The sequence below is a fragment of the Balaenoptera borealis genome (genome assembly GCF_965194805.1).
Source record: "Balaenoptera borealis genome assembly, chromosome: 6".
Classification (NCBI taxonomy): domain Eukaryota; kingdom Metazoa; phylum Chordata; class Mammalia; order Artiodactyla; family Balaenopteridae; genus Balaenoptera; species Balaenoptera borealis.
Genome location: NC_138863.1, coordinates 43,478,354 through 43,492,392, shown reverse-complemented (window position 1 = coordinate 43,492,392; position 14,039 = coordinate 43,478,354). Strand labels below are relative to the sequence as shown.

At 39.8% G+C, this 14,039-nt stretch overlaps 2 pseudogenes across 2 annotated transcripts in view; both read left to right on the top strand.

The window, feature by feature from the left end:
• Nucleotides 1-13,570, top strand: part of LOC309631221 (endonuclease V pseudogene) — a 434,994-nt pseudogene extending 421,424 nt beyond the window's left edge. Inside the window, exon 2 of the transcript XR_014249519.1 lies at nt 7,563-13,570. The product of XR_014249519.1 is annotated as an endonuclease V pseudogene (transcript). The remainder of the gene's footprint in view (nt 1-7,562) is intronic.
• On the top strand, nt 12,375-13,570 carry LOC309630939 (transmembrane protein 216 pseudogene; annotated as a pseudogene). The gene is made up of 2 exons: nt 12,375-12,426; nt 12,545-13,570. The product of its transcript is annotated as a transmembrane protein 216 pseudogene (transcript).
• Nucleotides 13,571-14,039: the final 469 nt, after the last annotated feature.

Here is a 14,039-nt window from a genome sequence, read left to right as displayed (position 1 = left end):
CTTGTTTAATGGTGCAGTTCAGATCTTCTGTGTTCTCCCTGATTTTGTGTCTGCCTGTCATTTCTATCAATTATTGAGAGTGCAGTATTGAAAAATTATAGATTTGTCTATTTCTTTTAGTTCTGTCAGTTTTTGCATTGTATATTCAAAGCCCTGTTATTAGTTTCATATGCATTTAGAATTTTTATGTTCACTTAATGAATTGATTCCTTGATTATTGTGAAATTTCCTTTCTTATCCCTCATAATATTCCTTTTACTGAAATGAACTTCATCTGATATTTATATCTCTATTCCAGCTTTCCTTTGATTGGTGTTGGCATGGTATATCTTATTTCATCTTTCAAATTTAATTTGTCTATATCTTTACATTTAGAGTGCATTTCTTGCAGACAGAAAATAGCTGGGGGTTGTTTTTCTATCAAGTGTGACAGTTTTGCTTTTTAATTGGAGTGTTTTTACCAATTATATTTATTATTGTCATTGTTGGACTTAAATCTACCATCTTGGTCTCTGTGTTCTATTTGTCTCATGTGATGTTTCTTTTTTCCCCTCTGAAATTTCAGACATTATTTCTTCAAAAAAATTTTTTTTGTCACCCCCATCTCTCTCATCTGCTTCTGGAATTGCAATTGCATATATTTTAGGTAATTTGATATTGTCTCAAAGATTATTAATGCTCTGTTAATTTTTTCTTCAGTCTTTTTTTTTCTGTGTGTATTTTATTTTGGATACTTCTATGTCCTCAAATTAACTAATGCTTTCTTCTGAAGTACCTAGACTGCGGTTAATCCCATCCAGTAATTTTTCATTTCATATATTATAGTTTTCAGTCTTAGCAGTTTGATTTTGATTTTAAAATACCTTCCCTTTCTTTCCTCATTATTTTTGTGTTCATGTTGGGCACATTGTTTGAGGTCTCATCCCAATCCCACCAGACTCTTGAGTTTTTCCTGCCTGTAATGTGGCCTGGAATGAGTCTCTGGAGTGATCACAGAACTTAACCTGGTTTGTTTAGCCTTTCTCAATGGTCATTGTCCTGCACTGACTATTGTTCACTGTCTAAAAATCATTGGCTCATATATTTTGCCTGTTTTTTTAAGTGGTTTAATACAGGAGGGCAAACCCAGTCCCTGTTACTCCGTAATGGCCATAGCCTTCATTTTAGAAAGATATTTCTGGTAGATATAGAATTCTATGTTGACAGCTTTTTACTTTCAGCACTTTCAAGCATGTTTTGCTTTTCAGTGTGTTAGAAATATTATCTTCTGGCTTATGTTATTTTTGACAAGAAATTATTATTCTATTTTCAACAACTTTTCTCCTGGTCATAGGTCACATTTTCTTGTTTCTTCTCATGTCTAATATTTTTTAAATGGATGCTGGAAATTGTCATTTTGCATTGTTGTATGTCTGGATTTTGCTGTCTTTCTGATTTTTGTCTCCTCAACTCATTACTCAACTTCTGTACTCTGTTTGGGTTCCTCTACCTTGTGGTATGGTCTGGAAAGTACCTCCATGTAGAAAGCCAGAGTGAGCATAGGACCATTTTATTTGATTGCCTTTCCTCAGGGGTCACTTAACTGAACAGCTTGTTTTCCAATATCTGAAAGCTTGGGGGTTTTTCCCTATATTTTGTCCAACTTTCTAGTTGTTTACAGTGGGAGCATAAGTCCAGTACCAGTTACTCTGTTATTTTTGCCAAAATCAGAAATTGTTACATTATTAAAAATAACTACCCAACTAACAAGCAATTAAATAAGGGTTTTCATGCATTAGCCAAGGAAGAGTAGTATCATGAACCATGAATTATGATTAGTCCAATCCCACACCCCCGAGGCCCTTTTCGAAATAAGTTGAAAAAACCAGTTCCACATTTGTATTATCTATTATTGCATTCAATGATGAAAGCCCACATCATTTAGCAATATATAATTTTTGCTATGGTGTACAGTTGTGGGGCTGGTATATGCCCTTTATTTTTCTCTGTTGTGGCCTAATTCTCTTAAGTGGTATAAAGAGGTATTATATGCCCGAGGAGTATTTGTTATTTGGGACAGTCTCAAAGATTTCTGGACTAATTCTTTCAGAATGAAAAGGGTGCACTAGATTCTCAGAATTTGCTCCATGCTCACATTTTCCTTCTTTCTTGAACATCTCATTTCTGTCCATATCTGTTAAAATTCCACTCCTTCTTCACTATTCAAATGATATGTCACGTCCTTTAGTTATTCCTTCTTTGTCAGTATCTTTAAATTGAGACTTAGCTTCCTCTCCTCTGTGTTTCCACATTTCTTGGTTTATACTTCACATAGGATAATTATTAATTCTAAATTATATTGTAATTATTTGTACAGATGTCACATTTGCCCCCCTGTAGGCTGTGAATTCATTGAAGGAAAGACTAAATCTTAATCATCTTTGAGGTCTCATAGCACCTTGTACCATGCCTGTCAAATAATTGTGCTCAGTAAATCATTGTTGAATGAATGGTGAAGAAAAATGGAAAGGCTTTCAAGACAAGCTGCCCTTAATCTACTGTTTTTACCTAAACCCAGCTCTATTCATCGTAGTCTAATAATGCAGGCATCATTGTTCTCTGAACGCCTGCTTCAGAGGTCAGTGGTCCTGATGTGGCTACAGCTCATGCCAACTTCTCCTCATTCTGAGTTGCCATGGTGGGTGGATGTTCACTGAATTGGTAGTAAGACCAAGTTTCTTCTCCTTTTCGTCTGTTATATTCCTCTGCTAATCCCCTACCCCATTGTCAGTCTCCCTCAATCTTTGAAGCTCTGGAAGCTTCTGTGAGCTAATGACAAAAGGTTCCAGTCATTTCTGTATGCGTGCCTGCCCATGGAGAGTAGCGGTGTGTGTTTAAATGACAGTTTCTCAGTCCCTCTCTAGTGCAGCTTCCTGCTTTGAGAACACTCTGGGTTCAGTGGCTTTCTGCCTCTGTAAACTTTTCTCTCCTCGGTGTGTTGGCTTATTTGTCTTTAACCACCCTTTGACTGCAGAATTAGTCTTCAAATTGCTATATTCTTTGAGAGTCTAAGTGAGCTGGAGGTCACAGTGCAACTCAAGCAAGGGAAGGCTTACTGATGTACTCCTGGCTCTTTGTTGAGATCAGTCCTCAGTTACTTATGGAGTAACACCTTCTGGATGCTGTGCACTGCCCTGGGTACTGAAGGTGCAAAGTTGAGTAAGTTTTGGCCTCAAGGAACTTATCATTTAGATGGAGAGATTGGTAAACATCAAACAAGCCTACAATTTATGAGTGCAATAACAGAGGATGGGTAACAGAACACTCTGGAAAGGTAAAGGGGAAATAACTCTGCCTGGAGGCTGTGGTAGGGTACCTCAGTACCCTGGGGAAGGTAAAATCTAATCTGAGTCTTTCAGAATGAGTAGGAATTCATCAAGCAGAGAGAGGTAGGTGGAGAGTTCAGGAGGAGGAAACAGCGCATGCAAGAGCCCCAAAACATGAGAGATTATGGTTTGTTTGGTACATTTGGGAGGGAGGCAGTGAGAGGAAATTGCTAGAAAAGTACACTTGAGCCAGACTACCCTTTTTATGATCTGCTAAGAAATATGGATTTTTTTTCCATAGGCCTATATTTCCTAAGTTTTGGTCATGTTTCTACCACTTTCACATTATCACCATATATAATGCATAATATCTGTACCAATGTTCATTTAACACTTTCCTTCAAACGACTCTAACTCACCTCACTTAAAATAGTTTATTATGTAATATTTAATTACTTTAAAAAGAATATATATCACATATATAAATTATGAATCAGAATAGTAGAATGGATACTCGTGAACTCGTCATCCAATAGAAGAAGTAAAACATTTTTATCCAACTTAAGGACTAAAACATTTCCAGCTCCATTGCTCTACTTGTACACTTCTTTCCTGTGTCATCTCCTTGCCTCTCCTAAGAGATTACCACTATCCTATACTTGGTGTTCATTATTCCCTTGTTTTTTTGAAGAGTTACTTCACCTCCTATGTATAGATCCCTAAACAATATATCACTTAACTTTGTTTGGTTTTTTTGTTGTTCTGTTTTTTGTTTTTATTTTATTGGAGTATAGTTGATTTACAATGTTGTTAGTTTCAGGTGTACAGCAAAGTGATTCAGTTATACATATACATATATTCATTGTTTTTTACCTTTGTTTGGTTTTGCACTTTATATTTTGATTTGTGACATCCTTGTAGAAGAAAGATTGATGCAGGAACAAGCCTGAAAGGAGGGAGACTGTTTAGAGGTGATTGTCATAATCTAGAAAAGAGTTCATGAGAACATGGATTAGGGCAATAGGGAGAGGAGAGGATCAATATGAACTATTTCAAAGGCAGAGTTGCTGAAACCAAGGAACGATTTAAAAGAAATATATAGTAAGAGCTTCTTTAGAAATTTGCCCTCTGTGATGTTTCTAATACTAAAACTCTTTGTTTAGTTTATTGATAGAAATAGTTTGAATTTTGACCCTTGATGGCTGGTGGTTCCCTGTGGTTTCCAGGGAATAGGGAAAAACAAACCCATATGTCTCCTTCCTAGAAGGTCTATTCTGTGACTTTTAAAGATAAGTAAATAAAAGCCAGGTACTTTTGAATGATGTTTAAGGTGTGGTACTTTACGATCCTACTAGGCAGATGAACCAATCCTCAGATCTTGGTTTTTTTTAATTCCAAAACAAGTCCTTCCCTCCAGGCCATAGTGTCTTGAATTTCCTTTTTTAATTCACCCCACCCAGATTTTCCCCATATTTTTTAAAACAAAAATGTCATCTTTTTGTAATTTGTACAACATCACTATTGTTTTCAGAATGACTTTGGAAAGACCCAACAATTTGGGCAATGTTTACAAATTGTAGTTAATTTAAGGCTGTCTACACTAAAGAGATTTTTAACTTTAAAATAAGGGGTTGAATTAGCCAGTATTATTGCCACTAGAGCAATTAACTTGTAATTTGTGGTTGGCTGGAAACAGCCACTCACTAGAAGGGGAGCCTGGGTACTCCCCCAGGCCCTCATGCTGACCTGGATTGAGCAATGTGAGCAAAGCAGAGTGGTTTGGAAGAAGCATTCTTCAGCCAGGAGACCACTCATGCTACACCAGCTAGACTTGGAAACTGGTTCAACACATTGGATCAGAAATCAATCACACAGCAGGAGTTTTTAAGAAAATACAAAGTGACCACTTGTGAAAATAGAGGTGAAATACAGTGATTGTCAGTTTAATTTAAGTCCTCTTTTGAGAGTCAATAGCTCCTCCCACCTTTTTAGTCATTTAGTTGAGCATTTTCCTTAGTTTGAACCAGACTGGTTGCTCAACAAACTATTTGACAGTCTAGGAAAGCCAGTTATCGGGAGACAAAATGTCTTGGATAAATTAGCCGTGTTCATCAGCGGTAGAATCCAAACAGGCCCCTGTGGTTCCTCATGCCTCTGCTTGGCTGTGGCCTCTTAGACTATTCAGTTCAATTAAACTAATATTTATTTAGTGCCTATTATGCAAAAGCTCAGTACTAGGCACCCTGCTAATACTGTATTACTTTCCTAATGGACTGGGAAACTTGGGAAGGTCTCAAATAGTTTGTAACAGGTCCCCTATCTTATTCTGAGGAGCAGATGCTATTTATCTCCAAACTAATTGAACAGACTGGGGAAAGGAGGGAGGGCATGAATGGGGACCCTGAGGGGAGTAGCTCTGTTGCTCTGTCTTCCCCAGTGGAAATTCTGACAAATGTGAGGTGGGAAGCCTAGTGCATAGAGGGATTTGGTGGTTTGGGGATTTGAGGAGGTAAGATCTTAAGATCTACTCTCCAATACTAGATGAGGACCTGTGACTTAATCCTAACAGGATATGACATTCAGGATTTTGTGGCCACCTTGATGGGTTGACGCATTCCTTCTGCATCACTGTTCACCCAGCCATTAATTTTATTTGACTATATACTTCTACTCTGGAGTCTTGCTCTTTGAATAGGAGGATTTTGCTTTATTTTTATTTTTTACCTCCTGATGATTGATGGTGGGGAGGGGAAGGACAGAAGCAGACAGGAAGCAGATAGATAAGCTGACAAAAATGACAAAATACAATTTTATGTTTAAATTGGAAGAACAAAAGGCTGTTGATGAATTGTGATATTATTTGGTATTGAAGAGTAACACAGATATAATTAAAGTCTTTCAACCCAATGTTTAATCCAGAGAGATCTTTTCAGAAATTCAGGCAGTATTTATCTCATACAAGCAACCCTGGTTTATGCAGCTCATTTATATGACAGCTGTTATGACCATGATATCTAGACCCAGGGCCAGAAACACAGTCCCAAATTGAATCTTTCAATACCCATGGCATGAAAGAGCGAGTATGCATACAGAGAGGGAAATAATATCCTACATTTGCATAGCGCTTTTTTCTTCTTTCAAAATACTTTCACATCTATGAGCACACGAAATGGTGTTGTTTACTAAAGTTCATTGTTAATTTTTTTTTTTCCTGATGATCATTTGGCCACCATCCTGTAGACTGTGCTGTTGAACTAAGTTTAAGAATCTTAAGGTCAAAAAGGACGTTTGGTGATCTTTTGGTCTGGGGCACAAACTGTGAGAAGATCTAGAGTTCTTCCTTAAAATGCATATACCCCTTGGAAGAAACATGTTCCTAGGTAACAGCTTAAAATGTGATTGTTCACATATTAACATGGATTTGTTGGCAGTTACCCGAAAAGAGAGAGCAGAGTTTTAAGGTGGTAAAGGAAGTTATCTCGAAGAGGAAGATGCCTCCAGGAGGGGAGCAGGCATCCATGGGGCTGCCAGAGACAAAGTCCATCTCTCCAACTCCAACCTCATCTGTTACCAGCCTTTCCCATAAAACTGCATGAGGATTGTTTTCTTAATTTCTCTTTCTGATAGTTCGTTATTAGTGTATTGAAACACAACAGATTTCTGTATATTTTATATCTTGCAACTTTACTGAATTCATTTGGTGACACAAATAAATGGAAAGATATACTGTGCTCATGGATTGAAAGAATATTGTTAAAATTTCCATACCGCCCAAAGCAATCTACAGATTCAGTATGATCCTTATCAAAATACCCATGGCATCACAGAACTAGAACAAAATAATTCTAAAATTTGTGTGGGACCACAAAAGACCCCAAATAGCCAAAGCAATCTTGAGAAAGAAAAACAAAGCTAGAGGCATCATGCTCCCTGATTTCAAAGTATATCACAAAACTATAGTAATCAAAATAGTGTAATACTGGCACAAAAACAGACACATAGATCAATGCAACAGAATAGAAAGCCCAGAGATAAACCCATGTTTATATAGTCAATTAATCTATGACAAAGGAGGCAAGAATAAACAATGATGAAATGAGAGTTTCTTCAATAAATGGTGTTGGGAAAACTGGACAGCTACATACAAAAGAATGAAACTAGACCAGTTTTTTACACCAATACAAAAATAAACTCAAAATGGATTAAAGACTTAAATATAAGACCTGAAACCATATATTGTCCTGGGAGAAAATATAGACAGTATGCTCTTTGATATCAGTTATAGGAGTATTTTTCTGGATATGTCTCCTCAGGCAAGGGAAACAAAAGCAAAAATAAACAAATAGGACCGTACTGAAAAGCTTTTGCACAGTGAAGGAAACCAGCAACAAAACAAAAGGCAGCCTACTGAATGGGAGAAGATAATTGCAGATGGTATGACTGATAAGGGGCTAGTATCCAAAATATATAAGGAATTCAGACAATTCAATATCAAAAAAACAAACAATTTGATTAAAAAATGGGCAGAGGACCTGAGTAGACATTTTTGCAAAGAAGACATACAGATGGCCAACAGGCATATAAAAAGATGCTCAACATCACCATCAGGGAAATGCAAATCAAAAAGTGAGATATCAGCTCACACCTGTCAGAATGGCTATCGTCAAAAAGACAACAGGGCTTCCCTGGTGGCGCAGTGGTTGAGAGTCTGCCTGCTAATGCAGGGGACATGGGTTCGAGCCCTGGTCTGGGAAGATCCCACATGCCGCGGAGCAACTAGGCCCGTGAGCCACAACTACTGAGCCTGCGCGTCTGGAGCCTGTGCTCCGCAACAAGAGAGGCCGCGATAGTGAGAGGCCCGCGCACCGCGATGAAGAGTGGCCCCCGCTTGCCACAACTAGAGAAAGCCTTGGCACAGAAACGAAGACCCAACACAGCCAAAAATAAATTAATTAATTAATCAATTAAAAAAAAAAAAAGACAACAAATAGGGAATTCCCTGGTGGTCCAGTGGTTAGGACTTGGCACTTTCACTGCTGTGGCCCAGGTTCAGTCCCTTGTCAGGGAACTAAGGTCCCACAAGCCACGTGGCATGGTCAAAAAAAAAAAAAAAAGCAAAACAAAAAAACCTAATAATAAGTGTTGGTGAGAATGAACATGGAGAAAAGAGAACTGTTGTGCACTTTTGTTGGTAATGTAAATTGGTACTACTACTATGGAAAACAGTATGGAGTTTCCTCAAAAAATTAAAAATGGAACGGTGATACAAACTAGCAATTCCACTTCCAGGTATTTATACAAAGAAAATGAAAACACTAATTCCAAAAGATATATGCACCCCAATGTTCATTGCAACATGATTTGCAATAGCCAAGATACAGAAGCAACGTATGTGTCCACCAATAGATGAATGGCTAAAAAAGACAGATGGCTACATTTATGTATCTCACAATGGAATATTACTCAGCAGTAAAATAAGAATGAAAGCTTGCCATTGGCTACAACATGGATGGACCTAGAGGATATTACATGAAGTGAAATAAGTCAGATGGAGAAAGACAAGTATTGCACGATTTCACTTATATGTAGAATCTAAAAAACAAAACAAATGAGAAAAGACATCAAAAGAGAAACAGACTCATAGATACAATGAACAATCTGGTGGTTGCCAGAAAGGGGGAGGAGGGTGAGGGGATGGGTGAAATAGGGGAAAAGGATTAAAAGGTACAAACTTCCAATTACAAAATAACTCATGGGTATGTAATGTATGGTAAAGGGATTATAGTCAATAATATTGTAATAACTTTGTATGGTGACAACTGGTAACAAGACTTATCATGGTGATTATTTCATAATGTATAAAAATATCAATTCACTATGTGGTACACCTGAAATGAATATAATAATGTATGTCAATTATACTTCAATTAAAAAAAAAACTGCATTAGTTGCCTCCACTGTCTGCTCACAGGGCCCCTGCACGCTCCTGACAGCACATATCACTCTCAGGTTATTTGTTTGGTCAACACATTAATTCTGTCCCTAGACTCTGCGTTCTTTGGGGTCAGCGACTCGTGTCCCTCCCATTGCTTTCCAGCATTTCTGCATATAGTAGAGACTCAGGAAAGACTTACAGAATGAATGAAAACTTTAATCCATAACTTTATGCCTAGTTGTAATAGTTAAGCTTCTCAATTATGCCATCTTTGTTTTCAAAAGGAATGACTCTGGAGCATGGCAGAAATTGAAATGTTTATCTTTGTTTTAACACTCTAGAAAAGTATCCAATTTCCCTGTGGAACAGTATAAATAATAGATAGGTAACACTTACTGAATGTTTATTGTGTGCTGGGTACTTTTTTATCATTTTATACAGATTAATTTATGTGATTCTCACCATAATCCTCTGAGGTAAATGCTACTATTATTACCATTTTAAAATACAGAAACTGAGGTGCAGAATTTGAGTCTTCCTGCATAATAATTTTGCCTTTCTTGTTATGAAAAAGGAAAAAGTGCTGAATGACAATGACCAAAGAAGTTTTTTCTATTTGCATTTATCAAACTTCAATGTAGACTCAATAAAAATTAAATGCAATTAAAGAAAGACAAAGTGTTCATCCCTGAGGAGAATAGCGTAGTGCCTAAGTATATCATTGCATAACGATCTATTAACAAGTTCCTAAAACCCACAAGAACATGGAGCTGTGTTAGCGATAAATATTAAGAAGTGGAGGATCCAAGACGGCGCACTAACTCTGTCCACTAGGTGGCATTAGCGCCTCTAAATGAGGGGCGTGGGTGGGAACGCTTCTGATCATGCCGTCAGCACCCTTGACGAAAAGATTCAAGTAGTGGTCTTCAGTTTCCTAGGCCCCAGCTTTGCATCCCCGGCGAGCTGAGGAGCTGTCAGACACCCACCAGGGTGGATCGTAGTTCCCCGACCAGGGTTCGAACCCGAGCCCCCTGCGTTGGAAGCACGGCGTCTTAACCACTAGACAGCCAGGGAAGTTCCCCAGTTTCAGTTTTAGATGCTAAGGTAAAGAAACTACTATTAGCTATGTGTAAGCTGGTCATTAGAAGAAGAAATGCGGATTTAGCATCTGCAGTGAGCTAGTTCCTTCTCTAGGTGCTGCTGTTGCTGCCAATACGGGCAAAGCAGGTACTAGCCTCACCCTCACGAAGCTTGTAATCTAGCTGGGAAGGTAAACATGAAACAAGTAATGACATAAAAGTAGACAATTACAAGTGTGCCAAGTACCAGGTCTTACAGGAATGTGAGACAGGTGGATCTAACCTAGTGGGGGGGTCAGGGAAGGCTTCCAAGAAGAAGTGATAATGGGAGGTAATCAGGTAATTAGCCAAAAGGAGGGTGGCTAAGCATTCCAAGTGAAAGAAACATCATTTGTATGGACCCCTAAGTGGGCAGGAGCCTGCTCAATTCAAACGACTGAGAAGATTCCAGTGTAGCCGGAGGGGAGAAAGAGTGAGACAGAGGGGCTGGAAGCTGGAGAGGTTGCCTATTGGACAATAAGAAGCGTTAAAGTATTTTAAATAGGAAAGTGACATGATCGGATGTGCATTTTTAAAAAGGTTGTTCTGCCTGAAATGGGGAGGCCGGATTGAGGAGATAAGACTGGATGGGGAGAGACCCATGGGGAAGCTTTTATACCGTTTTAGTAAAATGATGATGGCAGCCTGACCCAGTGCGGCAGGAAGTGTGAGCTCATTGATTAGGTGTGTGAGAGGGAGGAGTCAAGGTTTCTGGCTTAAACAAGAGGATCGATGGTATTGCCATTTGCCAAGGTAGAGAACATCAGAGAAGCAGCAGTTTTGCAGGAAAGTTCACGTGTTCATTTCAGGATATTTTGAGTTTGAGGCATTTAAAAAATATTCAAGAGGAGCGATTAAGAAAGCACATATGAGGAGCTCAAAAGAAAGACTGTGGTTGTTCACGTAGATTTGAAACCATATAACTCAGATTGGGACTTGAACCCACAGTCTTTTAACTGAGATCACACACCTGGTCGCAGGACTTAATGAAGCTCAGGTTCTTGATGTCTCATCACAGAAATAATTCAGTGAGAGACAAAGTGATAGGTAAGAAGTGGATTTATTTAGAGACGAATACATTCCCCAGACAGAGTGTGGGCCATCTCAGAAGGTGAGAAAGGCACCAAGGGGTGGAGTTTTCAGCTTTTTAGGGGTGGGTAACTTCATAGGCTAATGAGTGGGAGGAGTATTCTGTGTATTTTGGGGAAGGGGTGGGGATTTCCAGAAATTGGGCTATCACCCACTTTTTGACCTTTATGGTCAGCCTTGGAACTGTCATGGCGCCTGTGGGTGTGTCATTTAGCTTGCTGATGTGTTACGATGACCATATACTGAGGCTCAGGGTCGAGGTGGAAGTTGACTTGTCTGCCATCTTGGACCTGTTTGGTTCTAATCAGTTTGTGTTGTGTCCTTAGGCTATATCATTCTTCTAAAGGTTGTGCCCTGCCCTCTTCCCTCCTGTTTCAGATTCAGGTGTTAGCAGCACACAGATATAAATAGAAAATGCGATGAGACCTTGTAAGGAGAAAGTCAAATGTGAGAAAGGAAGATGTCCTGGGATAGAACTCTAGGGAACCCCACCATTGTCAAGTTGGTAGAGATTAGGAATCAATAGTCAGTAATGAAAACAGAGAAGGAACAGTCACAGGTACAGAAGGAAAACCAGAAGGCCCAGTTCCCCTCCCCCAAAAATGATTATGAAAGAGGAAGGGGTCAATAATATTGAGAGCTACTGAGAAGCAAGGGAAGCTGAGAATTAAAATGTGTTCTTTGGATTTGGGGACAAGGAGGTCACTGGTGACTTTGGTGGGATCAGTTTCTATGGCACACTGAAGGCTGAGGCCAGATTGCAGTGAGTTGAAAAGTTGAATGTGGGGTAAGGAAATGGTGATAATTACACTAAAAATGTAATCCAATTGATTGGACCCTAGCCTGGGTCCTAGCCTGGGCTGAGACCCCTTGTCTCTGCCAGGGAGTTTCTTTTTCCAATCGATTTGTGCAGCCAATAACGAAACGATGCTGAGACTGGAACAGCACAAGCTTTATTCAATGACCAAAGAATGGAGAAGTGGGAACCTGGTTTGCAAATCAATTTCTCAAACCAGTTTGGGCGGAGACACCAAATACAGTATATAGGAGGGTCAAAATAAAAAGGAGGAGGACTGGAGATGTCACCGTGAGGTGAGATTCTGGAGGTAAACGGTTGTCCTCCACCCCCCTGGAAATCCTGTTCTTTCTGAACGGGTGGTATTATGCTACCTATTTCCTGCTGGAACTCTTCATATTTCTGGATAAAGCTCTGACTTTTGTATTGGCAGGTCTCCTGCTACCATATCCAACAGCCAATCTAGTACTGGATGTGATGATACTCTTCCTTTAGCTTGGAATTGAAGTAATTCAACTATTCTTTGGTACAAAGGGAAACCTCTGCCAACGAAAGATGCCACTTGGTATTAGTGTGGCCTTGACCTTCCCGTCTGCCATGATGGCCTCCTATTACCTGCTGCTGCAGACCTACGTGCTCCGCCTGGAAGCCATCATGAACGGCATCTTGCTCTTCTTCTCTGGCTCAGAGCTGCTGCTTGAGGTGCTCACCCTGGCTGCTTTCTCCAGTATGGACAGGATTTGAAGTACAAAAATTTCAGCCAGCAGCCCTCACAGGCTGAGAACGCACATACCTCTGGTACTTTAGCCATACCAGTGAGAAACGTTGAGTCAAGCTGTCCTGGGAAAGGTTGCAGCTTTTCCTCAGTGCAGACACCTTGGGGAACAAACCAAGCATAAGGCCACTGGGCACCATCTTCTAAACCAGGATCATCAGCCCAAGAGACTCTTCTACACTCCAGTATAGGGAGGCGCGAAGCCGTCGCCATCCTGGCCCTTCTCAGAACCAATTCCCTTCTGACCTCAAGTTTTCCCCTTTGATCACTGTGGCCAGAGCATCTTGTGTGGACCGTGTAGGCTCCTTGGGCTTCCAGCAGGACCTGAGCCACACACTCCCTGTGTATGCGGTGCCCCACGTCCTGCAGGAGCACGGGGCACCTCAGGAGGCTGTGCTTCCAGAGTGATGCAAAAGCCACTCATCCCATTTCTCAGAGACTGAGCTCCAGAACTTCTTCTGGAGCCCATAGTGTAATTTTTCTACTCTCATCATGAAAAAAACATTATTTTATAATAAATATGTATTTTCTATTAAAAAAATAAAATAAAAAGGAGGAAATTGAACAGAGTAGAATATTCATGACTTATCCAAGAACAGGGGTGTGCTTTGGACCTTTCCTTTTCAGTCCTCTTAGGGACATGTCTAGTTGCTGTCATGACAATCATCAACTGTCACGGCACTGGTGGGTGTGTCATTTAGCACGCTAATGCATTACAGTGGGTGTGTAATGAGGCCCAAGGTCACTGCAAGTCAAATCTTCCACCATCTTGGGCCTAGTTGTTTCTAACCAGTTCTCGTTTTTTTCTCTTTGCAGCTTCCTCCTGAAACTTAGATAAGAGTGATGGGTTTCTATTTCAGGGAGGGGCAGAGGTATGATTCTGGGGCAGCAGCCTTGGTAACAAAAATATTTTCTAGAAATTTGGCTGGGAAGGTAAGGTGGAGGGAGGGCTTTTTTTAAAGGGGAGAAACATGAGCAGTTTTAAATGCTGATACAACAAAGCCAGTAGAGAGAGAGATGT